Source organism: Mirounga angustirostris, unplaced genomic scaffold, assembly GCF_029215605.1.
Source record: "Mirounga angustirostris isolate CCGP_5_RB_7025 unplaced genomic scaffold, mMirAng1.0.hap1 SCAF_2, whole genome shotgun sequence".
In the NCBI taxonomy this organism is placed as follows: domain Eukaryota; kingdom Metazoa; phylum Chordata; class Mammalia; order Carnivora; family Phocidae; genus Mirounga; species Mirounga angustirostris.
Genome location: NW_026991710.1, coordinates 42354229 through 42377095, shown reverse-complemented (window position 1 = coordinate 42377095; position 22867 = coordinate 42354229). Strand labels below are relative to the sequence as shown.

The following is a 22867-nucleotide window of genomic DNA, read 5'->3' as shown; positions in this document are numbered from 1 at the left end:
GCCGATCCAGATGCCTTTTCTTTTTGTTGTCTGATTGCTGTGGCTAGGACTTGTAATACTATGTTGAATAGCAGTGGTGATAGTGGACATCCCTGACGTGTTCCTGACCTTAGAGGGAAAGCTCTCAGTTTTTTCCCATTGAGAGTGATATTTACTGTGGATTTTCATAGATGGTTTTTATGATATTGAGGTATGTACCCTCTATCCCTATACTCTGAAGAGTTTTGATCAAGAAAGGGTGCTGTACTTTATCAAATGCTTTTCCTGCATCTATTGAGAGGATCATATGGTTCTTATTCTTTCTTTTATTAATGTATTGTATCACATTGATTTGCAGATGTTGAACCAACCTTGCAGCCCAGGGATAAATCCCACTTGGTCCTGGTGAATAATCCTTTTAATGTACTGTTGGATCCTATTGGCTAGTATTTTGGTGAGAATTTTGGCATCCATGTTCATCAGGGATATTGGTCTGTAATTCTCCTTTTGGATGGGGTCTTTGGTTTTGGGATCAACGTAATGGTGGCCTCATAAAACGAGTTTGGAAGTTTTCCTTCCGTTTCTATTTTTTGGAACAGTTTCAGAAGAATAGGTATTAATTCTTCTTGAAATGTTTGGTAGAATTCCCCTGGGAAGCCATCTGGCCCTGGGCTTTTGTTTGTTGGGAGATTTTTGATGACTGCTTCAATTTCCTTAGTGGTTATAGGTCTGTTCAGGTTTTCTACTTCTTCCTGGTTCAGTTTTGGTAGTTGATACATCTCTAGGAATGCATCCATTTCTTCCAGATTGTCTAATTTGCTGGCATATAGTTGCTCATAATATGTTCTTATGATTGTTTGTATTTCTTTGGTGTTGGTTGTGATCTCTCCTCTTTCATTCATGATTTTATTTATTTGGGTCATTTCTCTTTTCTTTTTGATAAGTCTGGCCAGGGTTTATCAATCTTATTAATTCTTTCAAAGAATCAGCTCCTAGTTTCGTTGATCTATTCTACTGTTCTTTTGGTTTCTATTTCATTGATTTCTGCTCTGATCTTTATTATTTCTCTTCTCCTGCTGGGTTTAGGCTTTATTTGCTGTTCTTTCTCCAGGTTCTTTAGGTGTAGGGTTAGGTCGTGTACTTGAGACCTTTCTTGTTTCTTAAGAAAGGCTTTTATTGCTATATACTTTCCTCTTAGGTCTGCCTTTGCTGCATCCCAAAGATTTTGAACAGTTGTGTTTTCATTTTCATTTGTTTCCATGAATTTTTTAAAATTCTTCTTTAATTTCCTCATTGACCCATTCATTCTTTAGTAGGATGCTCTTTAGCCTACATGTGTTTGAGTTCTTTCCGACTTTCCTCTTGTGATTGAGTTCTAGTTTCAAAGCATTATAGCACATTGTTTTAACTTAAATCCCTTTCATTCATTTCTTTCATCACTAAAGCAAGTACAAAACACAGTGAGTTCAACATATCCATCAGGTTTTGTTTCTGAAGGGTGAGGTTTTTGTTCAGGCTTTTCGAGTAAATGTCTTTCTGTAGACTAACAAAATTTTGTCACCAACTGGCATTGAGTGGCCAGGAAACACACCTGGCAAGGGGCTTTGTGTTTAGCAGGGGCTCAATTCATGAAATAATAATAATCACAGCCACTGGGTTCTTGTCCTTCGCCAGCCCCCATCAAACCTTACATGGCTTGGCTTATCTTGTTTCATAATTCTAAAAAATACTATGGTTATTCCATTTTTCAGAAGCTTAGAGAGATTAACTAACTTGCTCAGAGTCACCGAGTCACCGGACTGGGTTTGAAAGCACGTCTGTGATCCTCCAGAGCTCCTGGAGGAAGAAAGGACGGGGAGGAAGGCAGTAAGAGTAGGAGGGGCTTGGGTAGCCAGCTCTTCACATCCCCTCAAGCTTCTGGACCAAGGCTCTATGTCAGTACTGCAGTTCTCATCTGCTTAATGAACAAAGAACTGCTTTCTCAGAAGCCTGCGGCAGTCCTATCCCCTGTCCATTCTGGTCAACACCCGGTTAAATCATCAAGCCCAGGGGTTCTCAGCCTTGCCAACACTGGCATTTGGGGCTGGATAATTCTTGGTTGTGGAGAGCTGTCTTGTGCATTGTAGGATATTTAGCAGCATCCCCGGCTTCAACCCACCAGATGCCAGTAATATCTCCCAAGTTTTGACAATCCTATCTCTAGATGATGCCGATGTCCACTGGAGGGCAAAACTGCCTCATATGGAGAGCCACTGCACTAGATACAACCAGAGGTGAAAGGAGATTGAGGTCACACAGAAGTGATGGTGAACAAGCCCAGAGGTTGGGAGCTTCTGTGCGTATGTCTGGGGGGTCTCTGGGATCCTTCAAGTGAAGCAACCCCTCTCATAGTCACGGCACCATTAGGACTCAAACAAAGTGGAAAAGGCCAAGGTTCTAGCCACCCCAAAGGAAGCCTCAGGCCCTGCAGACTCTCAGGTGGGTGGAGCAAGGGGTCCCTCCAAAGGGCCCTAAAGGGCCATGATTAGCCTGCCCCATGCCACCACTGTGGCAAGAAATGTGTGTATATCTGGGAAATGGTCCTTCTTGTATAGCCATCTCTGTAACATTCATTTGACCCCACGCATAAATGGTTAGAGGAGCCAGGTCAGATGTGACTGCAAAGGTATACGGGGTATGTCAGAAGTGCCCCAAGCTGGTGCTGGTCTCTTGTGGCCTATCACAAGATGGCCAGTGGCCAGGAGAGCCCTTTAACTCAGGCCCCACATTGGGCCTCAAATTTAAAATCTTGACATCTCCAGTGTTGTATACATGTTGAATTTTTGCATTCGGTCAAAAGCACTAATGTGTTCAATATATATATTTAAAATATATCATACTTTTCATATGTCTATTTTGGAATTTCTTTCATGTTTAACATCCCAAGAGCCTCTAAAAGTGGATGTGGGCTCGGCCCGTCTGGACTTCTGGCGAGGCCTGCTTTCATCATTATAATGGCACATATGGAGTGTTATCTCCAGAGTTATGTCCCTGGGCCCCCAAATTATTCCCCACATGCTCTGATTAGTGCTGAAAATTCTTTGGAACTTTTGTTTGCAGTGTCTTACATTCCAGGATAATTCTCAAAATAAAAAATATCCCTGGGAGAAATAGTATAATGACCTCTCCAAACTCAATCATGAGAAAATAGACCAGCCAATTTAAGAAAGGCTCAAAAGACTTGAACAGTCACTTAGCCAAAAGAAGACACACAGATAACAAGTAAACACATGGAAATGATGCTCAACATCATTAGTCATTAGGAAAAAGCAAATTAAAACCAGAATGAGATATCAGTACATATCTATTAGAATGGCTAAACTGAAAAAGACTAACCATACCAAATGTGGGTAAGGGTATATAGGAATTGGAACTGCTAATGGGAAAGGAAAATGGTACAACCGCTTTGGAAAACACATGGCAGTTTCATAAAAAGTTAATTGTACACCTACCATGTGATCCAGCCATTGCACCCTTAAGTATTTACCCAAGAGACAAGAAAGCCTATATCCATACAAAGACTTGAGCACATATATTCCTAGTAGTTTTATTTATAATCATCCAGAACTAGAAACAACCCAAATGCCCATCAACCAGTGAATGAATAGTACAACCATACAGTGGAATACTATTCAGCAGTAAGAAGGAATGAACTGTTGATACACACAATATAAATGAATCTCAAAATTCTTTTTTTTTTTTAATTTTTTTAAAGATTTTATTTATTTATTTGAGAGAGAGAGAATGAGAGACAGAGAGCACGAGAGGGGGGAGGGTCAGAGGGAGAAGCAGACTCCCCGCCGAGCAGAGAGCCCGATGCGGGACTCGATCCCGGGACTCCAGGATCATGACCTGAGCCGAAGGCAGTCGCTTAACCAACTGAGCCACCCAGGCACCCCTCAAAATTCTTTATGCTGAGTGGAAAAAGGGGGACAAAACAGAATACATCCTATCTGATTCCACTTATACAGAATTCTAGAAAATGCAAATAATTGATAGTTACAGAAAGCAGATCAAAGTTTGCCTGGGGGTGGTGGTGAAGGGGGAAGCAGGTGGGAGACATTACCGAGGGGCATTAGGAACCCTCTGGGGGTGATGGACATGTTCATCATCTTAGTGGTGGTGACAATTGCGTGGCCACCTCCAGATGCCAAAGTCGATCGGATTGTCCACATTGAATACGTGCCTTAGGAAGGAGCTCTGGAGCTAGGGTGCTGTGAGGGGGACAGAGGCACAGTCCTTCATGAGACCCACTGGGGTGATTTCTCCATTGCCCTCTCGTCAGGCTGAGCACAGAGGTTGTAGTCATTGCCTGGATAATGTTACTGGAGTGAAGTGTGAGAAACTCATAAAAAATGTAGCAACTTATGGGTGGGGGAGAGCCCTGCGTCGGCACCCTTCAGACAACCTGAAGGCCCCCTTCATCTGGGTAAGGCCTCTCAGAGCCAGAAGAGATTAGGTCAAAGCACACTGGATATATTTGCATGGCAAAATCCCTTCTTCTTAGAGAGGAGAAAAAAGAGAGTGTCTCCCCACCCAGAACAGAGAAGTGACAGAACAGCTTGGATCCCCTCCAGCGTAGTCAGGCCAAAAAACTGAGCAGTATCCCAGTGTTCATTGAGAAAATCAAATGCACACACACACATACACACACAGCAACAGCGGCAGCAGAGCGAGCTGCCTCTGAGGCTGGGGTCTGCAGGTGCAGGCTCCAATTAGAGCAGCCGGCCTTCCAATACCTTTTCATCCCGAACAACGGCCGGACCTCAGTCCCCGCCAGGGATTGAGGAAGGCCCCCGGAAGGACAGCCGACCGGACCTGGGAAAACAAAGACTGTCCGAATAAAGGCAGCTCCTGTGAGTCGAACCTGAAACCCTAGCTTCATTTTTAAAACCTCTTGTGAGAATTAGCCAATGCATAATTTTGTGGAAAATCAGCCACTGACCGTAAGGAAACAAACTGCCTTCCAAGACCCTCCACTCTACTTCCTCCTTAAGTGAATGTAAGGAGTTCTCTTTTGCAGCCCAGGGAGGCACAGTATTTCCATAATGGCGCAGTCTTGTTGGTTGTTCAAACCCTTGACAGCAACACCCCCTAAACGGATAGATTTTTTAGGATTACGGATGCAGGGCGGTCCTTCTGTGATTGGTGGCTCTTTATCGTTTGTATCACATCAAGGCATAAAACAAAAGACATGGACCCTTATTTTTGGCAAAGAGGTGTGTGTTTGATGTGCTTGCCAGTGCTCTAGCCTCAGCAGGAAAACAGTAAGATCACAGACTCGTTTTCTCCATCCTTCTCCTCCTCTTCCTCTCCCTCCTCATGTTTTTTTACTGACTTCTTTAAGAGAAGGCCAGAAAGTTCAAGAAGCTTATACAGAGTTCCGTGCTTCCTCTATAATCAAGTCTTCTTATTCCACAGCCAAGGAAGCATTCCAAAGGTGAAGGAACTCTCGACAGGCATCACCTCCCGGGTGCTCTTTCTAGGCTGCTTTGTCACCACCACCACCAGCCTCTGTTTGGGGCTGCTTCTTCCCCTTCTTGATAGTCTTTATTGTTTTTAATACAAATCTCCAAAGAAGTGCCAACAATTAGAAATGTTAACAACAGAATGTTTAAAAACCTATGTTCCCACAATGTCATACTATTGTTCTGTGTTTCCCTCCAGATCTTGTCATTGGGCATACTTTTTTGTTTACTTAATATGTGTGTGTGTATTTATATATATGCATGTATTGTGTGTGTGTATATGTATATGTGTATACACACATACATGCATACATATAAAAAACTCCTGATTATTCCTGTAACTTGACTTCTCCACTGGATTTGCAGTCATGAGATATGAATGATTGGAAAGTTAGCAACAGAAGAAACAGTCCTTTGACACTTTAATGGCCCAAACAGTCAATTCTCATTAGTGAATACTAAGTGCTCTTAGGGGAAATAGAGAGACAGGTTTCTGTGAGCCTCTGGTTCCAACAGTTTCATCAATTGATCAATACACAACCTTGTTCTGTGTGTGTTTCTGTATAAAGACACCTTATTTAATATATATTGTTTATTTATTAACATTGAACTCATGGCCAGCAGCACAAAGAATATGGGCCTGAATGAAGCGTGTCTAACACACCTGTGTTCTCTGTAAGACACCTCACAGCCTTCTTGTGTGTAGGAACACCGGACAGCACATCAGAAGTACATCTGGGGACCATTTTGAATACCAAATAGCAACAAAAAGCACAAAAATACAAAAAATGTGGCACTAAGTGGACCATGAAAAGGACACTTTTCCTTCCGTACGAGTACTGGAAGGGGCTTCCGTACGAGTACTGGAAGAAGAAGGCATTTTGTTGGACCTCAGCGGATCACTCATATTTTTCACTGGCCTCGCATGACTGTGACAGTGCCATGAGTTTTGACTGGGGACTCACAAATACACTTTAGTGAGTAGATGAATTTGCAAATATGGAACCCAAGAATAGTGAGATTGACTGTACCTCCATTTTATTAATGCCAGATACTGTGAAGACAGAAGGTAGTTGGCCATTCATCCTTCCCTTTTGAAAATAATTTGTCATTTCTTGTTAAAAATGCTACCGTGATGGCTGCCGGCTCTCATGACAGATCCTTTCCTTGTAAAGTGGCATGTTCAGGAATACCTGGTAGGAACCTTCTGTCTTGCTTCCAGGATCATCTTCAGAACCACAGGTGTGTTTGCATGGAGCCCATTTGGGTTGAAGGCAGGAGGTCTGAGTTTGAGTGGGGCTTCAGGCTTTTGTCTCCGTCAGCAGCCTGACCCTGAGCAAGGCATGTGTTCCTTCGTCTGTAGAAGAGAAAGTCTATAGTTCGTCAGGTCTAAGACACTCATTCTTTCACATCTGAACACCTCTAAAACCGTCTCTTTGTTTTACTCTTGATGGTGTGTTGTGGTTTAATTGGCAGCATTCTGTTTTCTTTCTGGGTGGTACATCGAATAAAGGTGCATATTCCACCCTTTGGTTGGCCTCTGAGAAATGATGAAATACAGCAATAACGACACCTACTTCCTGGTTTTACAGGGATTGGGCGATGCTGCAATGTCGCAGGCTTGCTGTGAAAAAGCGTGTGCAACAGGACATGTATGGTGCCACCACTTGCAAATTCAAGAATGATTATCATGCCCTGCTCCTGAAATAAATCTATCTTCTTACTTTTGCGGTTCCTCAGGGAATTTCATAAAAGTTGTACCAATACTCCTATGACTCAGATTATATTTTTCGTGCAATGGTGGTACAAACATATTGGTTTAGGGGGTCATTAATTTTTTTTTGCCATTGGAAATAACTTCCAAAAGGAGTTTGAGAACTGCTGTTTTGAGGAAAGCAAAATGCAAGTTTCATGGGGGCTAGAGCAGTCCTCGTTCCATATTTACGATATTGCAACTGTGAGGGTGCGTGGGATCTGATTATTGGGATTCACTTATTTGCATCTTTTGTTTTAAGAGAAGGCTAGAAAGTTCGAGAAGCTTATACAGAGTTCTGTGCTTCCTCTATAATCCTTGACAGTACGAGTTGGACTTCCTCTCACTTTAACTGCTTTTGCATATGTTCTGTCCTCCCAGTAATGAAAGTGAAAATATTGAGGCAATAATTCAGTCCTAAGTTATTAATATAACCCAAGCTTCTTCTGTCTGGGTCAGCCACATTATCACCTCAAAGGCTCTTTTTTTGAGGAGGGAGAGAGGTTACCTAGATGCTGTGTACAAGAGAAAGCTTATAGTACCTTCACTTCAAACAGATGCTTTAAGTACAGATTCTGACCATGTTTCCTTGTATATGTTTGTTTGTTCCTTGATGCAAAGGGTCAATATGAATCCAAGAACTATCTCCGGAGTCTGAACATGGACATGAGATGGGAACAACTAATTGGGCATATAGGGCCAAATGCCTGCCTCCTGATAGCAAAATATGGAGGTTGCTTTACTTGCTATCCTCTTGCCAAATTGCTAGCAAAGTAAGTGAGTGAATGGAAGAGGGGAGAAAACTGAGATTCATCAGGCTGCTTCTATGTGCCATTTTGTTAGGTGCTTGTATCTAAGTGTTTCAACACACCCACCTACGGGCATTATCATTTCCATTTTACTGTTATCAACACCTGCTGCATGAGGTGAAATAATTCATTTAAGGCCCCAGGAGTAAGGAACAGAATCACCTTAACACCCAAGTCCTGCCTCAAAGCCCTGCTCATTGTATTCTAAGGAGCAAGAGGGGCCAGTCAATGTCTCAGAGATGCTGTTACGATTGCTCTGCCATCCACTTCTCCTGCGATCTTTGAGAGGAATTTCAAACGGGGCTACTTTAGTCACACTGTTGTCTTCTTATCACAGTGACATGCATAAACAGGTGTTTGCTAATATTTTTTTTGAGACAGTGAGGTTTTGTTTTCCCCAAAGCCAGGCAAAGATACATCCCTTCTGCTCCACCATGCCTCCTCCCTTACAAAAATAAAAAGAAAGAAAGAGAAAAAGTAATAGATGTCCAGTCTCAGTGAGGTTCCTCTCTGATTTCTGTTCGGAATAGCAGGTCTTGTCCTCAGTAATTATTACTTTTGGGGTGCTGGCCGATACAGATTAACATCTCCTTTTCTTATATGTCACACTGGAACACAGAGATTTTAATTGACGTGCCCAAATTCACACAGGAATTAGCAATGGACCCAGAAGTGGGACCCAATACTCTGGTTCCCCTATCATAGGCCCACACTGCTGTCTTATGCACACTTAATAAATATTTACAGCTTTAAATATCTTCCCAGCCACAGTTAGGACAAGAAGTACATATACATGCACGTGAAACAGATGTGAGGAACGTGAACTTGAATGAAATGGACACAACACCCCTCATAGTTAAAGTGCTAGCCTAAAACCAGGAGACCCAAGATTTAAGACTTCTACTTTGTTTTTTCAATCTCTTGGTTGTTCTTTAATGTTCTTAAGAACAATGTTAAAGAACGGAGAGTACAACCTGGACTAAAGGACCTAAGGTCTGTGGCCACTTAGAAGTGCACTGGTGAGAGAGAACGAGGACAACATTCACCATGATGACCTTCCCAAGCTCGTGATGCTCTGCAACACCGGGTGGGAAACAGTCGGAAAAGCCTGTTACAAGAAGGCTTGTTTCTAATGCGTTGGATAGCATATTGGTCAAATCATGTCCTTACTTCTCAATAGACATGTTTTTATATTAAATCATATATAACGTCTGCCGAGATATTTCTTTTTCTCTTTATGATAATATTGTAATAATTGTAGTATTTGTACACTGAATGGACTCAGTCTATTCTAATCACATATATTCTTTACTATAAGATACTGAGGGGGCGCCTGGGTGGCTCAGTCGGTTAAGCGACTGCCTTCAGCTCAGGTCATGATCCTGGAGTCCCGGGATCGAGTCCCGCATCGGGCTCCCTGCTTGGCAGGGAGTCTGCTTCTCCCTCTGACCCTCCCCCTCTCATGCTCTCTCTCTCTCTCTCATTCTCTCTCTCTCAAATAAAAATAAATAAAATCTTAAAAAAAAAAAGATACTGAGGAAGGAAAACATCTAAATGGAAATTTATATTTCTTAATTAAATTCTCTTAAACATGGTAATGAGTTATGTAAAATAACCCCAATTCAAACTCACTAGAGAAAAAGAGGGATTTCGTTGGCTCACAAAACGGAGAAGTCCAGAGTGGGGACCCAGGTCAAACAACGTCAGCACCGTTTCTCTCCCGACAGCTGCTTCTGCACTTTCCAGCCTACATAGTGTATTGCCAGCATTCTATCCGCCCCCATCCCAAGTGACACGAAAGATGGATGGCAGGCTTCGAACTAACAGCTTCTTTTCAGAAAGGTGGAGGGTGCTACCTTTCTGCCCCACCTCAGATTTCAAAATGCTGGTGACAGATTCTGATTGACTTGATGAATCAGCCACCCTGTTGGACCAATCCCTGTGACCAAAGAAGAGTGGACTATGGCCAGCAAGGCCGGGTCACATGCCCACACTTCCTGAAGGGTGTAATAGTAGTGTATCGATTAGACAATGACAGGCTAAGACTGCAGCCCCACGAGGACCAGGGAGTGGAGAAGGGGCTCCCCAGAGGGAAGGATATACCAATGCCAGAAGAAGGATAGAAAAATGAGCCGGGCAGACAAAAAAAGTATTAATTAGCTCAGCCTGTGCCACGAGGCTTATGATAATAATTATTATTATAAAAATCCAGTTGACCAGCTAATAGTGGGTGCTCAAGCCTAATATATGACTTTCAGATTTCCCACCATCTTCAATGTAGAATGTTATCGTGACACACGTGATTTACAATATGCTCCATGCCCTACTCAGTTGATTTGCAATGGTTTCAGTGTTATTAACAAGAATATTAACAACAAAATACATTATTCTCAATCAGTTTCTGCATAGGGTTCCAGTGTTTCCCACATAATATTGCATGAATTCTAGGAGGTCCCGTGTGAAGTAGCTGGCACATATTTTGCTGTATAACCTTTCTGGTGATGGAGAAACTGGGCCCTAAGGAGGTTATGCAATCTCCCCAAAGTCCCATGACCAGTTTGTGGCTGAGCCAGTAAACTCTTGTCTTATGTCCCAACTGCAGGGATCAGCTCCCTTCTGGTCCACCATTTGGCGCAGATGAGGAAGATTGATGGTGATGAGGGTTCTTATGTCAAGCACTAGTGTGATTGGTTTTTAATGGTCTTTATTTTCATCTTAGAAGGAAAATAACATATTCTTCTCTGGCTAAATACTATTTGAGGAAAAGCCACAAAGCAGCCCCCTGAGTCCTGTTTACAAAACTAAGCCCAACCTAACTCTGCTGAGCTGGCAAAAACTGATAACCTCACTTCAGCTTCCCTGGCCGTGGTCCACAGAACACGGATCTGTATTTCTGGATATTGCTGTGCATCTTTCTTCATTTATCGTGGCTGGGGGATGTGAAAAGCGCTGCTAAAAAATGAGAGGTGGAGACCCTGGGAACAGGAGATAGTAAAAGGAAGATATAAAAGGGAAGAAAGAGAAAGGAGAGACTAAGAAAACTGTAGGGCACAGGTAACCAAAGAGGACAGTGGAGAACCAAGTTTGGAGGAAGGTGGTGCCAAAGTTCCAGGAGGGAAGGGAAGCTGACATTACCAAACCCCTATTATGTGCCATGGACATTCACATCCACTCTCCTGTACTTAACGCACCATTGCAACATCCTTGCAAGCAATGTGTGGCCATCCCATGGTCTATAGAGAGGGAAACAGAGGATCATAGTGTCCAGGTAACTTGATGGATTCATGCAACAAAGAAGTGATGAAGTTGGGGCTGAACCCAGACATATCTGACCCCCAAGTTGAGATTCTTTCCACCCCTTTCTCCCCATCATCCACGTACTATCTAATCACTACTTGTCTTAGGACAGGTTATCTAGAAGCAGAACCTGAGACAAGGATTCTTGTACAAATGATTTCCCGAGGAAGTGTTCTCAGAAAGAGGGGAGTGAGGGAAGAGGGAGAGGGCAGGGGAAAACTCTAAGCAAGGATATTATTCAATTACTCTAGCTTTAGCTGATCCAGCAGGGAACATGAATTACCTTTCAGAATTCATCCCACCCTGAGGCGAAGGAGTGAGACTTTGGCACCCATGCGATTCAGTTATTATCTGTGGCCATCCCTTTTGGTGAGGAGGGATGTGAGAGATGTAACATCCCAGGGGAGTAACTGTTTAGAAGAAGGCGGGTCTCTGGAGAAGGAGGTGGCTGTAAGTCGTTAGCAGCCATGTTCATAGCAGTTGGAGGATGGGTAGACCAGCACAGGAAAGGTGATCTGCACCAGGCAACGACATCTTCTCTGAACTCTGCTACCAGTCTTTGACTGTGCAAGGGAAGGGAGAAGGGGAGGCCAGAAAAGAAGTAGCCACTGCCCCCATGGTCACTGAAGAGCCCAGTCTGAGTGCCATGTCAGTTATGAAGGCCTGGCCACTGTGGTAGCCGATCTCTCCAATCTGTAGGCAGCAGACCTCACACGAGGGCAGTTTCTGTGATATGTGACCCCGTATCTGCCCCCAAACCATAGTGCTCCCTTCAAGGGTCCCTTCCTCCCTGCCAGGCCAAAATTCAATGGTTTAGAAGAATCAGAGGACCCAGGATCTTTGACTTCACCTTCACCACATTCAGATATTTATCACCAATTCTCTCTACACTCGCCTGTTTGCTCTTCTTTCTCCAACAGATTTTATTTTAAAATTTCAAACACATAACTGCAGCATCTCACTAAGCCAAGGATTCTCAAAAACTTTTAAATGTATATATACCAGAGGCTCCCTCTGCCTCCATGGAGATTCTGAATCTATTAACCTGGGATTTCTTTTAAGTCCCTGGGTGATGCTAATTGCAGGATTGAGAATTACTATATCAGGCATTCCTCAGTCACTTTGGGCCTATATATTAGAATCACCTAGGGCATTTAAAAAAAATACCCATGCTCAAATCCCATCCCCCAGAAATTCTGATTTGATGGGTCATAAGTGGGGGTCTGACATTGGGATTTTTAAAAGCTCCCCAGATGGTTTTCATGTGCAACCAAGGAGGAAGGACACTGACTTGGAGATTTTTTTAAAACTAATCTATGGGGACACATGTCAGGATAGGGAGATTTGGAACTGTGTTGGGATCAGAGTCCTAATAAGAGGACAAGGAGCCTCCATGGAGAGGAGCAGCAGAGGTGAAAGAAGAGATTCTTACTATTACTTTGACAATGAACAGCCAGTGTGATCACATTTCCCATCAAATGTAAATGGAACTAGATTTTTTTCAGGAATGTTTTTGTTTCTTCAGGTGTTCCTCCCCAAAACTGGTGGGTGGAAAGATTACTATACCTGAGATTAAACCCAGAATTAATCCACCCAGTTAAGACAGCTCAGGCATCATCCTATCCCACTCCTGATCCTTCCCCTCACCAGGTACATAGGTCCCAGGAACACCAGCCACTGAAATTAATTATTTCCCAGTAGTTGCACTCCTTGCATTCCTGGTCATCTGCCTTTTTCCCTCCACACATCTCTCTCTCTCTCTCTCTCTCTCTCTCTCACACACACACACACACACACACACACACACACATACTTCTCTATGTTGACCTAACCCCTTGGGCTGCACCTCTAGCCCAGTGGACCTTACGGCAAAGTTCTCATAGTTCCCCTTGCTGGCTCACCTGGACTGGTTTGCCCAAACTCTGCAGCCAGGAGGGCCCTGACCCATCCTAGTGGTTGGTTCCCATACCCTATCCTGATGCCTCCTTCCAAGATCTAAAAGCTGATCCAGTTGATTCTTGGTATTACTGGCAATTATGTCCTATAAAGTCACTGCAAACACTAAATTAGTAAATACTGAACCATTGCTCCTAGGGGAAATATAGGGTTAGTTTCCTGCTAGCATCTGGTCACATTTTCAGCAAACAATCAATAAACAACCTTGTATCATGTTTAAGACACCTTATTTAATATATATTATTGATTCATTAACATTGGGCTCACAGCTAACACACTATAACTCATGTCAGAACAAAGCTTATCTAAGAAATCTATGTTCTTCGTAAGATACATGACAGCTTCCTTGTACTAAGGGATACTAGACAGCATTTCACAATACTTAGGGGCCATTTTAGACAACAAAATTACCAACAGAAAGCACAAAAACTGTGGCACTAAGTAGACTATGAAAAGTACACTTATTGAGCTGAAACAGGGAGGAAGACATAGCAGAGCATGTGCATGAAAGAGTGTGCAGGAACCACAAATACTGAGTTTGGGTTACAAGTAAATGTTAGCAGGTAGGGAAATTCACAGCTATGGAATCCACAAATAATGAGGATTGACCATATAAGCATCCAGTTCTGAGTGACAAGATGTTTTAATAGCTTGCTATTCATTCAAAAGCCTCTGTTTTAAGCTAGCTCTCCTGAAATACTATATAGCTGAAGTACAGTGTTGTTACCCCCCCTTTTTTAACCAAGTAACTATTTTCATGGGAAAATATTCATGTTTCCAAAGATAATTGAAGATTTTTTGTTTGTTTTATTTTCTGGACCAATGGAACATAATAGGCAACATGAGACTAGGTGCACTGTGTAGATTCTGGCTTTTCAATAGAACAGTATTTTGGAGGAATGAGAAAAACAGACGTATTTGTGGTCTTTATTGTGGATACATAAAGAGGATTTTTTTTCCCTTTATTTCAAAAATGGCATCATCCATGTAAAAAATTAAGGTGTGCCTATAATGTAAAACAAAACAAAAAACTCTATCCAATTCGAGGGTGTGGCCTCAGGGTTGTCTAGCTGAGATTGCTGGCCAGAGGCACGGATTAAGTACTACCACTCGGATCACCCCATAGCTGAGCAAATACGGAGAATGGGTGTGTTTTTTCCCAGCTCCCAGGTCTGAGCCTGTCTCTTACCTACTGTCTAGCTTTACTGTTAGGTCCCTAGGGCAAACAACTTTGCTGCTGGTTCAGAGCAGCTGTGGGCACGGCTGCAGCCTGGATGCCGACAAACCATTCGGAAGGCAGGCTTTGTCTTTTACAACACACTTTCTTTCCAGGTCTTGGAGGGAAGCCATGCTTTGGCACTGCCTGAGACATTTTTTTTTTTGCCTGAGACATTTTTGAAAGGATGGGCCAAAGCAAGGGCAGAAGGAGCCAGAGAGAGCTCTCAGCACTGACACTCTGTTCCTCTGCTATAGTTGGTATGAATTTCGTCTGTTTATTGGTGGGGAGGATCTAGTAGCCATTATTCTGGCTTCTGCTAGGGACAGCTTCTGGTCCTGTTTGTTTGTGGCTGTACCAAGGGAGGGTTAGAAGCAAGAAGAAGGGGACTTGGCCCACTCTCCCATTTCAAGTACCCCCCTAGTCAGCCCAAGCAAACATTCTCTACCTGCATGCTCGCCATGTGGACACAGCTTTAAGAAAAGTCTTCCATTGACCCATTCTTCCCACTACATGGCTGCCTTCAAGATTTGCCTAACAGAAATCCTGCAGATGATCCTGTTTCCAGTGAGTGTAATTTTCACTTGCACTTGAAAACTTGAAGAGGCACTAAAGAATACCTTCAAGTTGGAGAGCTGTCAATTGATACCCATGATCTGTCTTCACTGCTTCCTAAATGCGGTTTTCCTCAGAGACTTGTGGAGTCAGGATGGTGTAAACCACAGGTCCATTGACTAGAGCTGAGTGCTCCCACTGAACACCCATCCTGGAATAATCAAGTGAAAGTGCAGGAAGAGGACTGGCTCATGAAGAGGGTGCAGGACTTCTCGAAGAAGCACTTCCAGATCCTTGAGAGAAGCAGCAATGGCAGCAGAGACTTAACAAGTTCTTGTTCAGTTCAGAGTGTCAAATATGATCAGATTATGGCAGCCATCTTCAGAGATGAGTGAACTCAAGACTTACCTAACCATAAGCACATTTAAAGAAGAGAAATAAATTACTTCACTTCCATGCATTCACTCAACAATTATTTGGCTTTTTTATATTTGAATTTTATTTTCTTTGGCATGGGGGGAATTTAGTTTGGGATTATTTCATTCATTAGAGTCAAGGTGCCTTAATTCAAAGCAGAAAATCTTGTTTTGTTGATTTGTGATTGTTACTTTCAATATAAGCGTTCATGATTAGAAGGAATTGTCATGGAAATGCTAATGTGAGAGTCAATCCAAGTTGTCTGGAAGGGAATTAAACATTTTTTTTTCTGTACCGTCAAGGACCACACTAAGAGAGTCAAGAAGATGGAGAAGCTCCAAGGTAATCAAAAACTCCAAACCTGGTCTCTTTCACAGCATCCAGGGGATGCTTATTACACTAGCAAAATTTTCCTCCTCCCAGAAGATACCCCTGGCCTGAGACAAAGGCCGATGCAAAGCTTAAACTGTCCCATGCCAAAGCCCTCTTAAAACCCAGTGTGTGTATGTGGGGCAAATGTAGCTGATTTGAAGAACTGCTGGAGTTTGTGGTGCTCCTACCCCCCACTCCTGTCCAACCAAACTGGTCTCGATAGATCCGTAGCTGATCTTTATATACTATTTCTTTGTCAAAGACACCTGAAGAATGAAGGCTCAGTCTTCCAGACTACTTGCTGCCCTTCTAGCTTCACTTTCCATTTCAGACTCTTGGCAAAGATAGGTGTATGATGGTATGTTTTTCATTAGATTTCAAAAGTAGAATTAATACTCAAATCTTTGGCTTTTATGACTGTAAAGCTCTTTTCTGAAGCCCTTAAGAAACCTCAGAGCTTTCTTTGGATCACAAATGAGCTGAAGAAGAAGAGCTTGTTTCCTTTCTTTGGTTTGCCTATTTATGGTGAAAAGAATGGAAAGAAAGGACTTTTAACTGAGAAGAGATATGATTCTCTCTATTGGCCAGCTCCCAATTCTGTCCAGATGGCTTCTGGTGCCCTTCCAATCTGGTCTCCACACTAAAGTTGGGTGATCTTTTCAAAATGTTGTTATGCCCAGCACCTAACACTGTCCTTGACCTGAAGCACCTTCCACAAAGATTTGGTGACTAAATGAATGAGGAAGTGAATTGTAGCTTTCAGGTAGCTAATTTCTACTTATTTTTAAAAAGCTTTATTGAGTTATAATTCACATGTCATAATATTCACTCTTCTAAAGTGTGTAATTCAGTGGGTTTTAGTTTATTTACAAGGTTGTGCAACCATCACCACCATCAAATTGCAGAACATCTTCCCCACCCCAAAATGAAACCCCAGAGCCAGTTGAAGTCCTTCTCTATTCCCCTCTCTGCTCAGCCCCTGAAAACTGCTAAGCTGTCTTCTATCTCTATGGATGTGCTTATTCTGGATATTTCTTTTAAATGAATCATATGATATGTGGCCTTTTTTGTGTCACATGTCTTTCACTTAGCATCATGTTTTCCAGATTTATCCATTTGGTAGCACGGATCAGTACTTCATTCTTTTTTATTGGCAAATAATACTCCATTTTGTGGATATACATCACACTGTTCATCCATTCATCAGTTCATGGAAATTTGAGCTGTTTCCATTTTTTGGCTATTAATTAGAATGCTGCTATGAACATCTGTGCAAAGTTTTATGTGGACCTATATTTTCAATTCTCTTGGGGATATGTATACGTAGGAGTGGAATTGCTAAGTCATATGGTAACCCTATTTAACATTTGGAGGAACTGCCGAACTCAAACATGGCTGCACTATTTTACAAACTCAGTAATATACAAGGGTTCCAATTTCTCTATATCCTCACCAACATTTTGTTTGTTAGTTTGCTTGGTTGGTTTTTTTAATTAATTAATTTGTTTATTTATTTATTTGAATTTTTCTTTTTCTTTTTAATTTTATTATGTTATGTTAGTCACCATACAATACATCATTAGTTTTTTTTTTTTTTTTAAGATTTTATTTTATTTATTTGACACAGAGAGAGAGACAGCTAGAGAGGGAACACAAGCAGGGGGAGTGGGAAAGGGAGAAGCAGGCTTCCCGCCGAGCAGGGAGCCCGATGCGGGGCTCGATCCCAGGACTCTGGGATCATAACCTGAGCCGAAGGCAGACGCTTAACGACTGAGCCACCCAGGTGCCCCACATCATTAGTTTTTGATGTGGTGATCCACGATCCATTGTTTTCCTGTAACACCCAGTGCTCCATGCAGTATGTGCCCTCCTTAATACCCATCACCGGGCTAACCAATCCCCCCTCCCCCCTCCCCTCTAAAACCCTGTTTATTTCTCAGATCCATAGTCTCTCATGGTTCATCTCTCCCTCCAATTCCCCCCCCCCATTTTTCCCTTCCTTCTCCTAATGTCCTCCATGTTATTCCTTATGTTCCACAAATAAGTGAAACCATATGATAATTGACTTTCTCTGCTTGACTTATTTCATTTAGCATAATCTCCTCCAGTCCCATCCATATTGATGTAAAAGTTGGGTATTCATCCTTTCTGATGGCTGAGTAATATTCCATTGTATATATGGACCACATCTTCTTTATCCATTCATCTGTTGAAGGGCATCTCGGCTCTTTCCAGTTTGGCTATTGCGGACATTGCTCCTATGAACATTGGGGTGCATATGGCCCTTCTTTTCACTACATCTGTGTCTTTGGGGTAAATACCCAGTAGTGCAATTGCTGGCTCATAGGGTAACTCTATTTTTAAATTTTTGAGGAACCTTCACACTGTTTTCCAAAGTGGCTGTACCAACTTGCATTCCCACCAACAGTGTAAGAGGGTTCCCCTTTCTCCACACCCTCTCCAACATTTGTTGTTTCTTTCCCTGTCCATTTTTGCCATTCTAACTGGTATAAGGTGGTATCTCAGTGTGGTTTTGATTTGGATTTCCCTGATGGCTAATGATGATGAACATTTTTTCATGTCTGTTAGCCATTTGTATGTCTTCTTCAGAGAAGTGTCTTTTCATATCTTCTGCCCACTTTTTGACTTGATTATTTGTTTTTTGGGTGTTGAGTTTGAGAAGTTCTTTATAGATCTTGGATACCAGCCCTTTCTCTGTAGTGTCATTTGCAAATATCTTCTCCCATTCTGTGGGTTGCCTCTTTGTTTTGTTGACTGTTTCATTTGCTGTGCAGGAGCTTTTTATCTTGATGAAGTCCCCAAAGTTCATTTTTGCTTTTGTTTCACTAGTTTTTGGAGATGTATCTTGAAAGAAGTTGCTGTGGCCGATGTCGAAGAGGTTACTGCCTATGTTCTCCTCTAGGATTTTGATGGATTCCTGTCTCACACTGAAGTTTTTCATCCACTTTGAGTTTATCTTTGTGAATGGTGTTAGAGAATGGTCGAGTTTCATTCTTCTGCATGTGGCTGTCCAATTTTCCCAACACCATTTATTGAAGAGACTGTCTTTTTTCCATTGCATGTTTTTTCCTGCTTTGTCAAAGACTATTTGACCATAGAGTTGAGGGTCCATATCTGGGTTCTCTATTCTGTTCCATTGGTCTGTATGTCTGTTTTTGTGCCAGTACCATGCTGTCTTGGTGATCACAGCTTTGTAGTATAGCTTGAAATCGGGCAACGTGATGCCCCCAGCTTTGTTTTTCTTTTTCAACGTTTCCTTGGCGATTCGGGGTCTTTTCTGATTCCATACAAATTTTAGGATTGTTTGTTCCAGCACTTTGAAAAATGTCATTGGAATTTTGATTGGGATGGCATTGAAGGTATAGATTGCTCTGGGTAGCATAGACGTTTATTCTTCTGATCCATGAGCATGGAATATATTTCCATCTTTTTGTGTCTTCTTCAATTTCTTTCATGAGTGTTTTGTAGTTCCTAGAGTATAGATCCTTTACCTCTTTGGTTAGGTTTATTCCGAGGTATCTTATGGTTTTTGGTGCTATTGTAAATGGAATCATGTCTCTAATTTCTCTTTCTACAGTTGCGTTGTTAGTGTATAAGAAAGCAACTGATTTCTGTGCATTGATTTTGTATCCTGCCACATTACTGAATTGCTGGATGAGTTCTAGTAATTTGGGGGTGGAGTCTTTTGGGTTTTCCACATAAAGTATCATGTCGTCTGCGAAAAGAGAGAGTTTGACTTTTTCTTTGCCAATTTGAATACCTTTTATTTCTTTTTGTTGTCTGATTGCTGTTGCTAGGACTTCTAGTACTATGTTGAACAACAGTGGTGAGAGTGGGCACCCTTGACGTGTTCCTGATCTTAAGGGAAGGCTCTCAGCTTTTCCCCATTGAGGATGATATTGGCTGTGGGTTTTTCATAGATGGATTTTATGAGCTTGAGGAATGTTCCCTCTATCCCTATACTCTGGAGAGTTTTAATCAGGAAAGGATGTTGTATTTTGTCAAATGCTTTTTCTGCATCAATTGAGAGGACCATATGCTTCTTCTCCCTCCTCTTATTAATGTGTTCTATCACACTGATTGATTTGCGAATGTTGAATCACCCTTGCATCCCGGGGATAAATCCCACTTGGTCGTGGTGGATGATCCTTTTAATGTATTGTTGGATCCTATTAGCTAGGATTTTGTTGAGGATTTTGGAATCCATATTCATCAGGGATATCAGTCTGAAATTCTCCTTTTTGATGGGGTCTTTGCCTGGTTTGGGGATTAAGGTAATGCCGGCCTCATAGAATGAGTTTGGAAGTTTTCCTTCTGTTTCTATTTTTTGAAACAGCTTCAGTAGAATAGGTATTATTTCTTCTTTGAATGTTTGGTAGAATTCCCCAGGGAATCCATCAGGCCCTGGACTCTTGTTTTTTGGGAGGTTTTGGATCACTGCTTCAATCTCGTTACTGGTTATTGGCCTATTCAGGTTGTCAGTTTCTTCCTGTTTCAGTCTTGGCAGCTTATAGGTTTCCAGGAAGGCCTCCATTTCATCCAGATTGCTCAGTTTATTAGCATATAGTTGTTGATAATAATTTCTAATAATTGTTTCTATTTCCTTGGTGTTAGTCATGATCTTACCCCTTTCATTCATAATTTTATTAATTTGGGTCCTTTCTCTTTTCTTTTGGATAAGTCTGGCCAGTGGTTTATCAATCTTATTAATTCTTTCAAAGAACCAACTTCTAGTTTTGTTGATCTGATCTACTGTGTTTCTGATTTCTAATTCATTGGTTTCTGCTCTGATTTTAATTATTTCTCTTCTAATGCGTGGCTTAGGTGTCATTTGTTGCTTTTTCTCTAGTTCTTTAAGGTGTAGAATTAGTTGGTGAATTCGGGATTTTTCTATTTTTTTGAGTGAGGCTTGGATGGCTATGTATTTCCCCCTTAGGACCACCTTTGCAGTATCCCATAGGTTTTGGACCGATGTGTTTTTGTTTTCATTGATTTCCATGAATTCTTTAAGTTCTTCTTTGATTTCTTGGTTGACCCAAACATTCTTGAGCAGAGTGGTCTTTAGCTTCCAAGTGTTTGAATTTCTGCCAATTTTTTTCTTGTGATTGAGTTCCAGTTTTAGAGCATTGTGGTCTGAGAATATGCAGGGAATAATCTCAATCTTTTGGTATCGGTTGAGACCTGATTTGTGACCCAGTATATGGTCTATTCTGGAGAAAGTTCCATGTGCACTCAAGAATGAGTATTCTGTTCTTTTAGGGTGGAATGTTCTGTAAATATTTATGAGGTCCATCTGGTCCAATGTATCATTCAAAGCTCTTGTTTCCTTGTTGATTTTCTGCTTAGATGATCTGTCCATTGCTGAGAGTGGAGTATTGAGGTCTCCTACAATTAACGTATTGTTATCAATATGACTCTTTATTTTGGTTAACAGTTGGCTTATATAGATGGCTGCTCCCATGTTGGGGGCATAGATATTTACAATTGTTAGATCTTCTTGTTGGATAGACCCTTTAAGAATGATAGTGTCCTTCTGTGTCTCTAATTACAGACTTTAGTTTAAAATCTAATTTGTCTGATATAAGAATTGCTACCCCAGCTTTCTTTTGAGGTCCGCTGGCATGGAAGATGGATCTCCATCCCTTCACTTTCAGTCTGGATATATCTTTAGGTTCAAAATGAGTCTCTTGTAGACAGCATATGGATGGGTCCTGTCTTTTTATCCAATCTGCAACCCTGTGCCATTTTATGGGAGCGTTTAGGCCATTCACGTTGAGAGTGATTATTGAAAGATATGAATTAATTGTCATCATGTTGCCTGTGAAGACATTGTTTTTATAGATTGTCCCTGTAAATTGCTGTTGTATATCACTCTTGGGGTCTTTCTCCTTTTATAGAACCCCGCTTAATATGTATTGCAGGGCCGGCTTAGTGGTCACATATTCTTTCAGCTTCTGCCGTTCTTGGAAGCTCTGCATCTCTCCATCCATTCTAAATGAAAGCCTTGCCAGATAAAGTATTCTTGGCTGCAAGTTCTTCTCATTTAGTACTCTGAATATGTCTTGCCAGGCCTTTCTGGCTTGCCAGGTCTCTGTGGATAGGTCTGACATTATTCTGATGTTCCTCCCTCTGTACGTAAGGAATCTCTTCCCCCTGACTGCCCTTAAGATGGTTTCCTTGGTTCTAAGATTTGCAAGTTTTACTATTACATGCTGGGGTGTTGGCCTGTTTTCCTTGATCTTGGGAGGGGTCTTCTCTGCCTCTAGGACTCGAATGTTTATTTCATTCCCCAGATTAGGGAAGTTCTCAGCTACGATTTGCTCAAATACATCTTCTAGTCCTCTCTCTCTCTCTCTCCACTCCCTCCGGGATTCCAATTATTCTGACATTGGAATGCTTCATGGTGTCACTTATTTCTCTGATTCTATTTTCATGGATTCTGAGTTGTTTTTCCCTGTGCTCCTCTTTTCCCTTTTTATCTATTATATTGTCTTCCAGGTCGCTTATTCTCTCTTCTGTCTCAGTTACCCTAGCTATTAGATTATCTAGATTGGATCGGATCTCATTGATAGCATTTTTAAGTTCTGCCAATTCACCTTTTATTTCTGCCCTTAGAGACTCTATGTTGCCATTAATTGATTTCTCCATTTTAGCCATTGTCTTCACAATTGCTAGCCTGAATTCCATCTCCGACATCTTGGTTATATCTGCATCCATTTGTAAATCTGAAGCATAAGTCATAATCTCTGAGTCTTTTCTATTTTGGGGGCTCCTCCTCCTAGTCATTCTGCTGATGGGTGTTTGAGGGAATGTATAGAATCGGAATTATTGACCAGAACCCAAGCAAGATGCACCTGTTTCCTGGGACCTTAGGGTTGCTGGCCTCTTGTTTTCCCAGCCTGTCTTCTGCGGGAGGGGCCTGCCGCGCTGTTACTCAGGCAACCCTGTTTGAGTGGAGTTGCCCTGTGCCCCTGTGGTGGGGGAT

At 41.9% G+C, this 22867-nt stretch overlaps 1 protein-coding gene across 1 annotated transcript in view; it reads left to right on the top strand.

The window, feature by feature from the left end:
• Positions 1 to 22867, top strand: part of LNX1 (ligand of numb-protein X 1) — a 181867-nt gene that overhangs the window by 13310 nt on the left and 145690 nt on the right. The gene's annotated exons all lie outside the window — the stretch shown is intronic.